Below are 13048 nucleotides of genomic sequence, written 5' to 3'. Positions count from 1 at the left end.
TTCCACTGTCAAAAAAATGAAAATGTATGCATTTTAATTTAATACACTGCTTTTATTTTTTCCTGTAAGAAATATGGTGTCATTTCTCTCTGGCTGGCTTTGAGCAATTGGATGAAAAATGTGTCTTAATACAGTTTTTATTTCATGTCCCTTTTGCTTGGAGTTCATTGAGCTTCCTGGATCTGCAGGTTTATAGTTTTCATCAAAATTGGAAACATTTTGGCCATTATTAAAAAAAATGTTTTGTCCTCACTTTCCTCTTGGGAAACTCCAACTACAGTTATATGAGACCGTTTGATGTGATCCCATAGCTCACGGATACACTGTTTATTTTTTAAATCATTTTTCCTCTGTTTCATTTTGGATAGTTGTATTACTAGGTCTTCAAGCCTCCTTGTCCTTTTTTTCCCTGCAGTGTCCAGTCAGCAATTACTTCCAATAGAATCTTCATCTTAGACGTTGTAGTTTTTCTCTCTGGAAGTTTGATTCACATCACTTCTGATTGTTCCTCATTTTTTCTTCAGCTCTAGTGAGGTACAGTTGACAAAACTGTAAGCTATTTAAAGAATACAACATGATTCACTGTACCTGTGAGAGGATTCTTACCCCCCAACCCTGCCCCGAGTTAATTAACATAAGACTTGGACTATTTTTTATATCTTCACTATCTTTACTTAAATTTTCTTTTTTTTTAAGTTTTTATTTATCTGACAGAGAAAGAGATCACAAGTAGGCAGAGAGGCAGGCAGAGAGAGAGGGAGAAGCAGGCTCCCCGCTGAGCAGAGAGCCCTATGTGGGGTTCGATTCCAAGACCTTGAGATCGGGACCTGAGCTGAACGCAGAGGCTCAACCCACTGAGCCACCCGCCCCCCCCCCCCCACTATCTTCACTTAAATTTTCAACAAATGGAATAAAGTTATAGTAATTTTTAATGTTCTTGCCTGCTAATTCTAATATTTTCGTCAGTTCTCAGTTGGTCTCTGTTGGCTCACTGTCATTATTGGATGTACTTTCCTGTTTCTTTGCATGCCTTGTCATTTTGATTGATTGCTAGGCCATATGAATTTTACCTTATTGGATACTTGATAGTTTGTACTTCTGTAAATGTTCTTGAGCTTTGTTCTGGGACACACATATGTTACTTGTAAACCATTGTATCCAGGACATGATTAAAGATTTGTTAGGCAGAATTTGAGAACTAGTTAGGATTAACTCACCCCATTACTGAGGCAAAAGTCTTGAATACTGTAACAGATGCCTCATGAATTACCAAGACTTTCAGTCTGACTAGTGGGAACAGATACTGTTCCTGGTCCTATGTGAGTGCTGAGTAGTATCGCTCCGATTTGGGGGAGCAATTCTTTTCTCCATCTTAGATAATTTCTTCAAACCTATATGCTGCTCATTACTCTTATGGATACTGGAAGAAACTTGCACATCTCAGAGTTTTCTCCTGGGCAACTTAACCTTCTTCAGTCCTGTGTCCTGGACATTCTAGCTGGCTTGGTTTCCCTAGATTCTCAGTTTTAGCTCCTCAACCCGTGAGTTTGCCAGGTTCTGCCTACCCTGCCTCAACCACACCAGCAAGCTGAGGCAATCGTAAAGCTCACCTTATTTGTCTCCTGCTTCTTGGGATCACTGTCCTTTCTACCTGGTGTCCATTGTCTTGTTTTGTGCTTTTTTCGTGTGTATTGTTGTTTCGGGCAGGAGGGAAAATCCAGTCCTTGTTACTCCATCTTGACTGGAGGTTGAAGGTAATTCCTGGGTTTTGACATGTAATGTATTCACCATCCTTCCTTTAAATGGTCTGTACTTTTACGTTTGATTTTTCCAAGTTGAGTTATTTCAATCTTTTTTTATTTCTAAGTGACCGTTTTTTCTTCTACTGTGACTTTTAGTTTTATAGCCTATGGACAGAGAATGTGGCCAATGTGACATAAACTTGGAGAGATACAAACCAGATGACTGGCTGGATGATCACAGGCTTTCTCTAGGTTTCCTGGTGGTCAGCTAACTGTGCTGACCCATGGCCTGCACACCTGCTCTGGGGTCGCCCAGGAGAACCTGGAGCCACACCCATCCTGCCCGCCTGGCCCTTCTTTTTTTTTTTTTTTTTTTTTTTTTTTTTTTTTTTTAAAGATTTTATTTATTCATTTGACAGAGAGAGAGATCACAAGTAGGCAGAGAGGCAGGCAGAGAGAGGAGGAAGCAGGCTCCCTGTGGAGCAGAGAACCCGATGCGGGGCTCGATCCCAGGACCCTGAGATCATGACCTGAGCTGAAGGCAGCGGCCTAATCCACTGAGCCACCCAGGTGCCCCCCGCCTGGCCCTTCTGCCTGTGAGTTCCGTCCTGCACTGTGTGATGCCTGCAGGGTGTTTGCCTAAAGATGTCTTTTCCCAATTCTCATAATGGTTCCATCCACGTTTGAATTTTCTCTGTTTCAAAATTATCTCTTACCGGGCAAGATTTGTAAGTCAAAAATGTCAGAATGAGGAGTCATTTTAAAAAAATGAAAATGTATGCATTTTAATTTAATACACATAAATATCCATTCATTTGCCAATCTTTTGATGTAGGGCCAAGTCCTTTTCCTTACATCTAGCTACACCAGTCGGAGTTTAGTTGGCCCTTCTTGCATAAATCACTGCCAGTATGCGTTGCCTATAATTTCCATTTTGGGTTTCTTTATAGTGAAATGCAAATGTAGAGAAACTTGTGAAGGATTCAAGTTTTCTAGGATTCATATCTTCTTTTTTTTTTATAGTCATCTTGCTTACATTTAATCTGACAGCAAATTCTTAGAATGATTTATCTTTACTGAATATTTACAGAGCATTCAACTAGTTTTCCAGAAATTATTATTTTTCAAATTCACATTCATATTTCACATTCACATTCTTACTCACTTGCTTACATAATATTTAAGTTAAGAACTTGGATTAATGAGAACTAGCATAAGCAGGTTTGGAACCACTTACCTGGTGAGAGCAGGAGCTGGGGAACATAGAGGAGGGTTTGACCAGCACATAGTCTGCAATACATCAAGGACAAAGACATTTATTACAGAAAGAATAGAGAACGTCAGTTAGTCCAAGAAATCAGTTATGTGGAATTCAGGGAGTTAAATGTGCTAATATGGTAGATAAATTCTATTATGTTTTAAGTTCTATATGTTTTTCTCTTCTTGATCTCTTAGTTCTGAAAGAGATGATTTTGATTTATCCTTTTCTCTGACGAATAAATACATCTTGCACTTAGTGTATATCCTGAAGCTACGCTGGATGCAAAAAGACGTATGACGCTCCTTCCACGTGTCCTGTGGCGGGTTATCAATGGAAATATCCTTGACCCAACTACTAACTTTGGTCTCTATTCTGTTTTATATTGCTTTTTCACACACTTTTTTTGTTTTTGTTAATATTGGCCTGATTTGTCTTTGTCTGTTTGTTTATTTTTAAAACCTTTATGTCACTTGATTTTAGGAATACCTCTTATAGGAAGGTATATTTTAATTTGCTGCTTTACTTCCTTGCATATGTAGGCTTATAGGGTTGATCACCTTTTCTTTGTTTTGTTTTGTTTTTCTCCTTTCTTCTAGGGCAGCATTTAATCACCCTGGAAGCAGACTAGAATCACCTTTCAAAAATCAGCTTAATGCCTAAACTTTACCCCAGAATCTCAGGGGAGGACAATGGTATCAGTATTTTTTAAAAGAGTCTGGTATGCAGTCAGGATCAAAAACCCTAAGGTCATATTGTTTCTGTTCCTATAGTATATTCCTTTAAATTCTCATCCATCATACTAAAGTTAATAGTTTTTTTTTATCAGACAGACTGAAACAGTTATAGCAGTCAAGGTAGAATCAGAGTGAGAACATATAAGGGACTTATTATGGGGATTTAACCTTAAGGCAGTTGTGATTGCAGGTGGAAAAATCTGCCCTGCATCTGGCGTTGGGCCTGAAGTCATGATTAAGTTGGCCAGATCCACAGCTGGGAAGAAAAGCTGAACAAGAACAGGAGCAGGGACAAACCGGAAACTGCTAGAAAACAAACGGAAAGCTTGCATCTGTCTCTCATCACTCGGCCTTGGATGACTCCGATGATGCCTGCAGGTGTAACCGGCACTCTTGGCTACAGAACCGCATGTATCTTTGGCTCAGGACTGGAGGACGTGTGGCAGGACCTGGAGGAGCCACAGGCTGGGTGCTGCCCCACGCCAGCAGGGTGAGCCCGGGGCTCAGCAACGTGCAGGAGGTACCACAGTGCTTGGTACCCCCCGCTGATCTGCCGTGTAAAAAAACATGACCGCTGCTTCCCTCGTGAGGTCCAGATCTCAAGGGCATTTCTCTTGTGGTCAAGAGTGCCTTGTGATCTGAACACTAACTACCTGGAGTTGGGCCAAACGTCGCAGCTCCAGGGCTTACCCCTATAGATGCTGCCCTCACTTCAGACACCAGCTGCAAGGTCAGTGGTTCCCAGGCCACCCACACTTCTGACCAATTGGCTACAAATTCAGGGGTTCCCACTACTCCCTTGGGTTTGATAATTCACTAGAATGACTCACAGAACTCAGCTAAGAGCTCTATTTGTGACTACATTTAATTATAGCAAAAGGATACAAATCCAGTGAGACAAGAGAGGAGACGCACAGGGTGAGGTCTGGGAGGGTCTCAAATGCAAGGCTTCTGTGTCCTCTTCTCATGGAGTCAGGATGCCTCACCCACCTGGCACATCAGTGTGTGTTCCCAGGCAGGAAGCTTATCCAAGCTTTGTGTCCAGAGTTTTTACTGGGGTTTCATTATAGAGGTATGATTGATTGAACCTTGGCCATGAGATTGAACTCTCCCAGGAGTCTGGATGGCTGTCAAGTGGCTCAAAGCCTCAACTCTAATCACATGGCTGATCTTCCCAGCACAGCCAGCCCCAATCCTGAAACGATCTAGGATATCTAAGAATCTCAAAGACACTCCTCTCACGTGGGAAATTCCAAGGATTTAGAGAGGGAGCAGGAACAAAGGCCAGTCAAAACCTATACTATAGAACACCAACTGTAAATGGAACTAGGTGGGGCAGGGGACGGGGTGGAATTCTGGGGACCAACGTTCCACCTTAGCTAAGCTGACACAGTGTGGAACCACCACAACAGTATTATGTCTGACATCCTTGCCCTCCACCAAGAAAGTACCTCTAGCATGTCTTCAGTTTCCTTGCTGCTCCTCTCTTACCACAAGCACACAGCCCCCTTTCAATGCTTTATCACAATTACTTGGATTTTAGTTTCAGATTGCCATTAATATTTAAACATTTTATCTCCTTGGGGTACCAGGGTGACTCATTGGTTATTAAGCATATGAGTCTTGATTTTGGCTCAGGACATGATCTCAGGGTCAGGAGCTAGAGCCCCATGTTGGGCTCCATGCTGAGTTTGCAGCGTGCACGGGATTCTCTCTCTCTCCCTCTCCTAACCCTTAACCTCTAACCCTAATCCCTAACCTTAATCCCTAACCCTAACACACCCTAAAACTCTGTGTTAAAAACAAAAAACAAAACAAAAAAAACAACAATCATTTGACTGTGTCTGAACAGGAATTTCTCTTCTCTGTTTAGCATCACTCAGTGGCTCAGTTTGCAGCTGGATGGATGATCCATTTTTAAAATGGATTACTCACATGACTGTCAAGTTGATTCTGGCTCTTGGCTGAGAGCTCAGCCAGGGTTGTCAGCTGGGTGGTTTGGTTCCTCTCCATGTAGTCCTGCTTGGGCTTCCTTTCAGCATGGTGAATGCGTTCCAAGAGTGAGCATCCCAAGAGGGCAAGCTGGAAGTACACGGCATTTTATAATCTAGCCCTGGAAGTTACTTCTGCTGTATTCTTCTGGTCAAACAAGTCACAGTGGTCCACCCCAGTTCATGGAGAGGGGCCACAGAGTCCAATGATCAATGAGAGGAGTTTTAAGATCATATTGTAAGAGAAGAATGTGGGACAGGAGCTATGGTTATGACCATTCTTCCAGGACCTAGATTCTGCAAACAGCACAGCTAAAAACAATTACTTTTCTTTTCTTTTTTTTTTTTTTTTAAAGATTTTATTTATCTATTTGACAGAGAGAAATCACAAGAGAGGCAGGCAGAGAGAAAGGGAAGCAGGCTCTCCACTGAGCGGAGAGCCCGATGTGGGACTCGATCCCAGGACCCTGAGATCATGACCCGAGCCGAAGGCAGCGGCCCAACCCACTGAGCCACCCAGGCGCCCCAATTACTTTTATTTTCTTCTAGCAATTTTATTTTTAATTTCTCCCACTTAAATGCTTAATCCATTTAGATTTTATTTTGGTGTAAATTTTGAAGTCAGGAGCCAATTTAATTTTTTTCTCCATATAACTTCCTAGTTGCTAACAAAATTTATTATCAATCCATCTTTCATCACTTGCATGAAATAGTGTCTAAATCCCCCCCTTTGTATTGTCTATTTCTGAGCTTTGTAATTTATGTCTGTCTGTCTATTCCTGCCCCAGAACCTAATTATTCCAGGAGTAGTTTCTCTCCCACCCACCCCGTTGGTCTTCTTTTTCAAAAAATTCTTGCATGCTTATTTTTCTATGTGAATTTTTCAGTGTCAATTTAGTCCTGTCCACTTTTCAACCAGTCTGTTGGTATTTCCATCAAAATAGTGGTTATTAATTCAAATCACTTTTATCATTAATGAAATTGGGGGTTTTGGCTACTTTATATCAGCCAATTTCATTTTCTCATGAATCATTCATAATCTTTGACTATTTTTCTGCTAGGGTTTTGGTTCTTATTTATCTGTGAAAGCTCTTTGTATTTGGAGATATCAGACTTTGTTTGAAATGTTTCTTGTAAATATTTTCCCCAGTTAAGGAGTCCTCCCCTATCTGTGGTTTTGCTTTCTGTGGTTTGAGTTACCCATCGTCAGTCAGCTGCGTTCAGAAAGCAGATGATCCTCCTGACAGTCTGTCAGTGGTACCTCATTCTCTGCCGCCTTGTTCCCCTCCCTTCTTCTCAGCACTAGATCTCTTATTTTACATCATCACAAGGTGATGATTAAATACGATATTTTGAGAGGGAGAGAGACCACCATATGCACATAACTTTTATTACAGTATATATTGTTATTATAGTTCTTTTATTAATGTTGTTAATCTCTTACTGTGCCTAATTTATAAATTAAACTATCATAGGTAAGAAAAAACATGGGAGTGCATCCACTGGGGGTCTTGGAACTATCTTGCAGATAAGGGGGAATGCTGTAGTTTCTTTTGGTTCTGACTTTTTTTCTGAAGTATTGAAATAAATAGGAAATGCATGTGTATGTGTGCACATGTGTGAACAGGGGGATGAAAACTATCTTTTCTTGGGTGGTTTCTTCTGCTATTTTGAGATTTATGCATTCTTTCCCAATCCCAGAATAAATTAGTCATATGTTTTCAGGATTTTTTATGGCCTTGTGTTTATATTTAAGTATTTAATCCATTTAAAATTTATTTTAGTGTATTGTGTGAAGCTCTGATCGAAACAGTTTTGTTTTTTTTTTGCCAGTCTATTTCTCCCAACAGTATTAAACAAATACCTTTATTTAACTGTTTTTTCAGAATTCAAAACATAATCTAGAAAACGTAATTTTTCAGGTTGGAAGAAAAATCCCAATTGTGATTTTTGACTGCCACTGTATGAAGCCCGTAGACTTACAGGCGTTCAGGCCTGAATGTGAAATGACTCGTTGCTGGAGTATAAATACACCAAGTCACAGATTTGAGGTCCTCTCGTTTCTATTTTACAATGGGCCTCCTCCCAAATTTTGTGATGTGTAAATTTTAAATTAAAAATTTTAATTCCTATTCATAAAGAAATAATTTCTATTAAAATTTTTATTGAGATAAAATATACAAAATTTGGCATTTTAACCATCTTAAATTGTATAGTTCAGTGGCATTTAGTACATTCACACTGTGCACCATCACTCTGTATTTCCAAAGTTTTCTTGTCACCCCCAAACATACCCAGTACCTGTTACATAGTAACTTCCCATCCTACTGCCCTTCCCACCCCCAACATTTCAGTCCACAGATTTTCTGCCTCGATGAATTTACCTTTTCTAGATAGATATATATATATCTTATATGGGTGAAAGCATGAATTATTTGACCTTCTATGTCTGGCTTATTTCATTTATGATAATGAAAAGAGTAATTGTAGGAAGTGGTTATTACTGTTATTTTATGAATGAAGGATAAGAGATTTAGACAGTTTTCATTACTAGCCCAAGGTCACACAGGTAGCGTCAGAATTTGAATGTAGGTCTTTCTGACTCCCAGACTCACACTCCTGAATACCCTAGTACCACATGTTACCCCCATTCCCCTGCTCTCCCAAGATGAAGTGTTTTGCTTGGGAAACAACTGTACAGATGGGGCAAAAAAGTGAAAATAATTTATTAAATTTTTTTTTACGTCTGTAAAATTTTTTTAAAGATTTATTTGACAGAGAGAAAGATCACAAGTAGGCAGAGAGGCAGGCAGAGAAAGAGGGGAAAGCAGGCTCCCTGCTGAGCAGAAAGCCCAACATGGGGCTCGATCCCAGGACCCTGAGATCATGACTTGAGCCTAAGGCTTAACCCTCAGAGGCTTAACCCACTGAGCCACCCAGGTGCCCCATGTCTGTAAATTTTTAGATCCACACCTTTTCCTCTCAACATGGAATTCAAAGGCTACTTTGAGGTCAGTGCAGAATCAGAAGATAGGAAGCAGATGTCTTCCTATTTGAATAGTTAGGATTAGTCATCAAAGTGTTCTCTAAAGTGAAATACACATTTCTTACTGCTTTTACAGGAAGCAAAATAGAGACAATAAATTCCAAGAATGAAATAGTACTTAGGAGTTTGTAGAGTTTGCCTTTAAAGCAAGGCTTTTATGTTGGGCTGTATCAGTAATAAGTTTTGTGAAATAAAATGAAGATATATACAATGAGATGAAAAAGAAATAGGTCATTAAAATTTTGGTTGTGGCACAGGATGACTGAAATTCAAAGGTAAGCGATAAGCTCTGAAGAGGGTCTGATTTCATGAACATACTTCTGATGTATCAGTTTACTCTTGGTCTATTTGCAGTTAATGACAAATTTAAAAATAAGGAAAGCTAATTATGCAATTTTCCCAACAATTACTTTGCCGCGTGCTTTGTTGTTGGTGTTGCAAAATTTTTCCCCTTTCAGAATTACATTCTGAGTGCTCTTTTGCTCATTTAAAATTTAATGCAAGTGTTTGAAGGTGGCACTTAATTTACCGTGTAGAAATAGAATTTCTGCTGTCAGCACTTACATTTGGAATATTTTGTCAGGACACTATAATTATTTTAAAAAACAGCGTTCATTCAAAGGAGATTTCATTTGTGCAAGTTATCATTCTAAGGCTTATCCCAGCAGCTGTGCTTCCGTGATTTGTTCTCCCAGAATCTTTTGCAGATACCTTTTCTCAATTTCATTCTTCTCTACCTGTTTCCCTTTTTTTCTTGAGCTTTTCTTATCGGTGGCATTGCGGTTCTTACTCTTAACAAGCGTGTTTACCCCGCACAGCGTCTCTTCATTTTCTCCAAGGTACAAGAAAGAATCTTTATTACTCACTTTGTCAACATGCAGTTCTCAGATTTATTTCTCAAGCTGCCACAAAGTTTTGTGTTCTTTTTTTTTTTTAAAGACTTTTGTTCATTTATTTGAGAGAGAGAGAGAGTGTGTATGTGAGTGGGAAGGGAGTGGGGAGCAAAAGGGAAGGGAGAGGGACAAGCAGACTCCATACTCCGTGCAGGGCTCAATCCCTTGACCCCGAGATCACGACCTGAGCCGAAACCAAGAGTCAGATGCCCAACCGACTGAGCCACTCTGAATTTTATGTTCTAATCACCAAATATGATGATATCTTTCTGAGCGCATCCTGAGTTTGATACCAACGACTTCAAACCTTCATTCAAGTTTTTTTCCTCCTTTATTTTCTGTATTTGCTCCCTTTTCTTGAAGCTTTTCTTATTCCTACCACTTTGACCAATAGTTATCTTTCCAATTTCCTTTCTTCACTCAGCACTTAAATATAGGCCATCTCCAAAACATGTTCTGTAGGGGGTAGGAATTGTGTTAGGTTATCAAAAACAGAGGCTCAAAATAGTGCTTCACAAAGTAGGGAGTTTTCTTTCATCTCAGCCAATTTTCTAGCTCGTATGGAAGCTTCCCTAAGTCACCATGCATAGAGAGACCAAAATCATTCCTATCTTTCTGCTTTAGCATCCTCGCCACTAGTTCTGTGCTCAAGATGGTATCATGGTGCTGGATAGATACTAAGGCTTTAGCCACTGTGCCAAAATTCCAGGCACCAGGAAGGGTAGAGAACACTTACCAGTTAAAGCAATTCCTTTCAAGAAAACTTTCGGAAATCCAATAATATCATTGGCTAGAACTTAGTCACATGACTGCAGCCAGCCACTGGGATGACAAAGGGTCTTGCTAAAACTCAGAAATACATCATGCATGAAGAAAGAGGGGGTATTTGATAGGTAGTGATCACTCTGTGCCACAGTCTGCTTTCTCAGATGCTGGCTGCATGATCAGAAATATTTGGTATTTATAAATGGTGAGTAGGGTGGGTCTATTAATAATAATGACTATTAATAGGTGCTATTAATAATAGCACCTACCACATGCCAGGTATTGCGCTGCCTTTATGCAAAGTATCTGAAGCTCTTAGGATAATTCCTCCAATGACACAGCCTTCTCAGTATTTTGAAGATGAGGAAAGTGAGACTTGGAGAGATTTCAGTCAACTTGTTTAAGGAGATACAGTAGAAAGGAGCTGAGGTAGGCTTTGAATTCAGCTAGTTTGTCTCCAAAGCCTGTTTTTTTTTAATTATACATGACCCACATTGAATATTCATGCACATATTCTTTTATCCAATGATTATTTAGACTGCTCTAGCCTGATGTCATAATTTCCATAGCATTTTCATTGGACTATTCAGAATTATAGAGTTGTCTAAACTCAGTTGCAATGCCAATTACTAGTTGGTTCAAGGTTGTTATCAAGATACCCACAGATCACCAGGTAGCTTGGTAGCACATGGAGGTGGTTAGATCTGAACAGGCTGTGGGTGCCGGTGACAGAAAGGGCTCACGGGTAGTTCTCTGGGGCCTCGACCTGAGCAACACAGGACCTCAGCTCTGCAAAGCCTCCTGCCCAAGGACTTCTAAACAAGCCCACCCCCTAGGACACTGCCTTTGGACAGTGTTGTCCTTGTCTAATTTCCTGTTCCAAATCTTGAAATGTTACTCCGTGTTTTCATGGGGAAATAAGAGAGGCCAAGTGCAGGAGGCCAGGACTGTTAGGGCGGCAGCAGCCTCCTCCACATGGAAGGTAAGTATGAGGAGTGAGAAGAACTAGCCCTCTTCATTCCCCATCTCTGCCCCTGCCTCGCTTCAGTTTTGTCTTTTTTTATTTTGTTGTGCTACTGGAGAACTCAAGCAATATTGTGTGATACCATTATCATACGGGCTTTTTATTGAAAAGGCTCTTTTAGAACACCTGCGGCCTCTCTGTTCTCCAGAGACCTCAGACACGCATCCAGTAGGGACTGAGCCAGGAGACAAAGCTACTACATGCCAGTTGCTGTGCTGTGAGAACTGCCCCTTGCTTCCCTCTGACTTAGCTTCTGTGCTGCACTGTGCGCTTTGTTTCTGGCTGCTCCTTCCCTTAGCTGATTTCTCTCCCAGGATACTCCTTACTCTTCCAAGAAATTGGCTTCTGGTGGGCTCGCTTCACCGTTTTGCTCAATATGTGCCAACATGTAGAAATCCAGCTGCGAATCTTCTTTATGCATGAACTGGGTTTAAAAATTAGGTTTGCAAAAAATCAAGTTCTTCAGGTTGGCCTGAGCCTATAGCCGTATTTTTTTTAGACAACTTGCAATCTTCTCTCCCACTGCTCCCTCTATCCTATGTACATGACTTCCAAGTTCATGTTTCCATCTGTACTCTCTTCCCAGCTGCCTGTTGGACCTCTGTGTAGTTGTCCCTCTTGAAGTGTGACTCCAACCTTCCCCAAACTGACCTCTTACCTGTTCTTCTTGGATTTGTTCTCTCCATTGGGTTTCTCTCTTAAAGATTCATCATTCTAGTTGCTTAGGTTCAAGATATTCTTTCTATCTGGGATAGGCTTACCATAATATCTGCTGTGAAAGTTACCTTTTTTAAGGATCTAATTCAATTTCCATCCTCCTGTATCTCTTCAGACAAAATGAATCCCTTTCCCCTATATTCCCACAGCACTCTCTAGTCATTTAAAGCATTGACACAACTTTATTTATTTAATTTATATCTTTTGTTTTGCTTACAGAAATAAATGAGCAGATATTATGCAATGTATTAAACATTTTATGTTTTTGTTTAATCGTACAACCCATTTTACAGATGGAAAAACTAAAGCTGTTTCCTCATCTGCAAAGAAAGAACTCTAAACCAAAAATGAACCATCTTATTCTTAGATGGTAAGCCTGTCAATATCTTAAATACCTACAGGGTCTCATATAATAAATATCATCTTAAGTGATTTTTACTGTGATATTCTAGCACAGTGTTTGACACACTGAAGATTCAGTTGAACTGAATTGAGATAAAATGCAACTCAAATTTCATGAAAGGCTTTAAGAGTGTCCATTTTGTACAAGGTGCATTTTGAAGATTATGTTTGGTTTCTATTTTTACCACTTTTTTTTCACAGTGATAAAGGGAAAAGGAAAAAGATTTATCATCCTTTATTCCCCAGACCACTAGATGGAAGTAAATAGCAGTTATCAGTACTTATCAGCAGTAAACCTGACGTCAACATTTCTCAAGACTAAGTTCCACAAAGCACTTGAAAGGAAGAGATATTATCAGCAACTGGTAAGTATTCATGAGGTACCTACTGCTATTTAAAAATGTTTTATGAACTCTAGGACAGAAATAGTTTCATTACTTTAGTGACTGTTGACTAGTACTACTACCATTATT

Source organism: Meles meles, chromosome 8, assembly GCF_922984935.1.
Source record: "Meles meles chromosome 8, mMelMel3.1 paternal haplotype, whole genome shotgun sequence".
Taxonomy (NCBI): domain Eukaryota; kingdom Metazoa; phylum Chordata; class Mammalia; order Carnivora; family Mustelidae; genus Meles; species Meles meles.
The sequence above is the reverse complement of the archived record's forward strand: the minus strand, read 5'-3'. Positions refer to the sequence as shown.